The 4,534-nt window shown below is 31.3% G+C and overlaps 1 long non-coding RNA gene across 1 annotated transcript; it reads left to right on the forward strand.

The window, feature by feature from the left end:
• The first annotated feature begins 2,518 nt into the window (after window positions 1–2,518).
• On the forward strand, window positions 2,519–4,482 carry LOC105461737. The gene is made up of 3 exons (XR_975968.1): window positions 2,519–2,767; window positions 2,900–3,056; window positions 3,129–4,482. It is a non-coding gene; the product is annotated as an uncharacterized LOC105461737 (long non-coding RNA).
• Window positions 4,483–4,534: the final 52 nt, after the last annotated feature.

Consider the following 4,534-nt stretch of genomic DNA (forward strand, 5'->3'; position numbering starts at 1 on the left):
ATAAATTATAAATCAATACGAACAAAAGAGTTTATACATAAACTAAATATTCGTACTTAGTTAATTACAACTTTAATATAAATTAAAAAGATAATTTAAATCCGTTCAATTTCGCTATAACTTCTTTCAAATAAATTATACATGTATAAAATAATTAGAAAATAAAAGCACATGACAAGTTGGCTGAATGGATAAAAGAAATAAGAAAAACATTATAAAAGAACAAAAAATAATTATAGACATTTAAAAAAATAAAAAAAATTAGTAAATGAAATTAAAATTATGTTGGAGAATAAAACATAAAGAAACAAACTCACACACATTATTTCATTACTGAAGAGACTAAGGTTGTTTTTTGTAAAGTCAAACAAATATTTTAAAAAATTTAAAAAAATCATATTCTTATATGCCAGAGCATAAATATATATTAATTATGTGTAAATAAAATGTTTAACTTATACAAAACATACCTGTAAATATAAAACTTTAACATATCAGTATAATACATAAATCTAGTAAGATTGCACATTGATACTATAAATAGCTATCAAGTCATGTGATTGTGATGGTCAATCAGGATTCGTAACACCGGTCGCGCTTCTCTGATAATCTAGCTCCAGCCAACGATGCTATTATTTATCGTCCTGCAGAATTCGATGATTTTGTCTCGCTTTTTATCTCCGTATATTCTTATCGCAATTTCTCCTACGCGTGTTCTCGGAGGTTGTGGTCGCCGTGATTAAAGTATTCACTTTTATGTTTAACTTAATGCGACATTTATTCTTTATATTTATAGATAGAATTTTTGTGTGTTATGTAATTCTTTACAATGTGTGTGTTGTGTAGGTATTTGTATATGTTCGGATTACTTTTGTTGGTCCTGAAAAGGACCGATGGAAGTGGTACCGGAGTCTAGTGTCTCCGCTCGCACCACGAGATATGAGGTAATGCTGTTGTGAACCATATGATGTCGTCCGCTGCCGGAGTTTGAGTGGCCTTATCGTAATCGTATATATCGGCTGTCTGCGTGGCCTTTGCAATGGAGTTGGCTGATGACGGCTTCGTCTGGGTAGCTTTATCCAATGTACGTCGTGATTCCAAATCAGAGTCCGACGGTAATGGAAAAAGAAGATTCGGCAATTGTAATTCCTGTATAATTATCTCCGGTTTCTCTAGAATTCACCGAGGCGATGTCGGCCTTCGTCGCCGAAGATCTTTCTCGTGTAGACTCAGTCTCCTTGCCACAGGTCCCAGATTTAATGGAATGAGCTTCCACTCGTTGCTGGTCTCGATCCGGCTCGCTGTTTCTACAGGACTCTCGAAGGGCATATTCCGTCGTTTTGATGCTACTACCTTCTTAAGCCTTGTCGCCTTTCGTGCTGAGGCGATGGAGCCCTCGGCCAGGCCATAACGATGCAAAATAGTTGGCAGCAGCGTGACGGTTATAGCTTCTTGTGATATATCCAAAACAGACTCTGTGTAGCTCAGCAGCTTAATCGCAGTCCACGATGTCTGTATACTACTAAAGCACCAGGTCTGCTTAATCTGCGGAAAGCTGGCCTATTTATTATCCCTCTAAACTATTTTTACATACGCGAAAGTAATAATTTTCTGGCCTCCTATCGGATTATTACGAAAATTCTTTGTTTTTCTTCAAGAGCGCTTGCGAGAAAGTGGCCAAGGTAAGCGCTCGCGGGAAAGCGCGCTGTATGCCGAGTGGCCTTAGTACAGACGCCTGCCGTACGATATATATTGCATGTCCGGCGCGTGCAATTATGTGGCACAGCCATATCGCCACAACATAATACGATATTAAATTAAAAAAATAAAATCTTAGTGGTATTACTTTAAATGTATAATACGATCTTGAAAAACACTGTTATTAAATTAAAAAAGAACCCAAGACATTATCTTCATGTATAATACGATTATGAAAATTTATTTTGTAAATAATATACCTCGAAAGAAGCTGTTTTATCAAATTAAACAAATAAAATCCAAGTTGTGTTATCTTCAATGTATACATGATTTTCAAAAAAATTCAATTTTAAAAACCAAAAATATAATACCATAAAAAATTGAAATCAAAATATTAATTCAAGTATATTTATTGTAATTATATTAAACAAATACAATGTTGGAAACCAAAAAAGCCGTAACTAAAAAAATGTAATATTGGATACAAAAAAGCTAAAAAATGACATGAAAAAGAAGTGAAATCAAAGTGTTATTCCAAATATATTGATTAGAATAATTAATATCGTAAGGTATATCTCGAGAGATAAACCGCTGAGGGCATTGTGGTGTACCAATTCGAGGCAATTGCTAGGTATTACTGGGCATTGCTTGGGCATTACTGAGGATTAGTGAGCATTACTTATAGTGGGAATTGCGGGTGGCCTTAGTGCACATTATTAAATCACTTACATTTTATTTTTAAACATTTGATAATTGTTTTATATCAAACATATTTATAATATATAATAAAGTGTAAATATTAAATCATGGCGCTCTCATGATGTTATCACGTGGGGCATTACAGTCGGTTAGCGCTGCTATTGTTCAGTGCTGCAATCAGCTAGCGCTCGAATAATGCTACTGCGTCATTTGGATCGAGACGAGTATGTACACGTCTAGCTGTTTCAGCAGAGCGATTCCGTTCAACTTTATAATATTGTACAGTGATATGTGCTATCTGCAGGATAACATCTGTTAAGAAGATCTATGATAAAGATCGATTATTCTTCGCGTGAAAGAAAAAAAGAAGGTAATGTCAGTAAAATAGAGTGTCTCAATGAGTATTTTGAAACATAAGAAAATTGTTGTGTTTTATTTAGTTAATAAGTTATATAATATGTTAATATGTTAATATATTCAATAAAATAATTGTTATTTACAGTGTCAGAAAGTATAAACAATGTGACAGATATAACCTCACATTTCACACCAGTATTTCAAAAAACGATATAGACCGGCGCATCCAGAATTCTTTACTGATATCTGGACTGATATATTCAAAGATACTTTGGAAGAATATTATCTAAAATTAGAAAGAGGTTTGTTTTAAACATTATCTCATACTTATATTTGCAATATTTAATCATTTATTAATATGAAAAATATTACAGATGGCAAACATAAAAATGCAAAATCTCTGATGTCTAAAATGTTTTGTCTCACTATGTTTAGTCAAATGTGCGAAAAACTTTTTCAAACAACTCTATGATTTCCACTTATTCTGCAATTATTAATTTCAATATTAAGGATTTAATTTATCGTATTGATAAGATCAAACAGATAAATACTATAATGAATGATTTTTCAAATGTATTTAAATTTCCCAGAGAAGATAAAAAAATGTTAAAAACACAAAATGTCCTAAAATACGAAGTCATAAAAAACTTAAAAATCAAAGAAATTATCGAGGAAGCTTTGAAAGATGCTATTAAAAGTACCGAAGAATTAGGCATGAAAATTAAAAGTGATACAGATTGGAAATTTGTTGATATTGCTTTGCAAACTATAGATGACAATTGTAAATTTGATGATACAGAACGTGAAATTGATAACAATTGCTCTATAAACGCTAGAAGCACAAATGTTGAGGATGTTGACAACTCAATTTTATTTGAGTCTTGAAGATAATTTAAAATTAGAGAGTCTAGAATTAAAAGACTTTTCAAAACAAATATCACAGAAATCAATAACGAAAAATTCGTCATTCATAGAGATTAAAGTAAATGATAAAAATATGGTTGTTAAAAAATCTTATTGGTTTCTTGATGAATGTAATGGAAAAATTAGTATGGACAGATTACGAAGATTCATGACAGGTAATAAATAAAAGAATAAAAAACTATACAAAAATGCAACCTGAAAAAAAAGCAAAAATATTTTAAAATTTTCAGGTTTTCTAAACAAGATCAAATATGTAATGAATCAGAAGAAGCAAATTCCTTGAAAACAATCCTAAAGTTTGCAACGCGTGTGTATCTGAAATACTATTAGAAAAATATTATGCCGTTTTTTATGACAACTATTATACTATATTGGCCGGGTTGTTGATCATTGTGATAACCACGTAAAAGTAAAGTTTTTAGAAAAAGAACTTTCTTTTATTTGGCCACGTGATGAAGATGTGGCGTGTGTTGAAAAGAAATATATTTTCTATTGCCCAATTGAATTAGTCGGAACCGGACCTTTTGTGTTACAACGTTGTGATTTAGCGGCTATACATAAAAAGTATAAACTAATGAACATTTTGAACTGTAGATTTTTTATTTGTTAAGCGCTTGGGCTTTTCTCTCGAGATTGGATTATGATGTATTTCCTTTATGTATGTACAAATTCTAAATAATATTTTTGTTCGTATTTGTTTGTATTTGTATATAAAAAAGGATACTTTCATTTAGTTACACATCAAAAGTTTATGGCATTTATTTAATAATTATTAATAAATATTAAAATAAGTTTATATAAATTTTGTATTCTGATTATAAATCCGCTAGAGAGATAGAGAGAGAGAGAGAGAGAG

The sequence above is a fragment of the Wasmannia auropunctata genome, unplaced genomic scaffold (genome assembly GCF_000956235.1).
Source record: "Wasmannia auropunctata unplaced genomic scaffold, wasmannia.A_1.0 LD279298.1, whole genome shotgun sequence".
Taxonomy (NCBI): domain Eukaryota; kingdom Metazoa; phylum Arthropoda; class Insecta; order Hymenoptera; family Formicidae; genus Wasmannia; species Wasmannia auropunctata.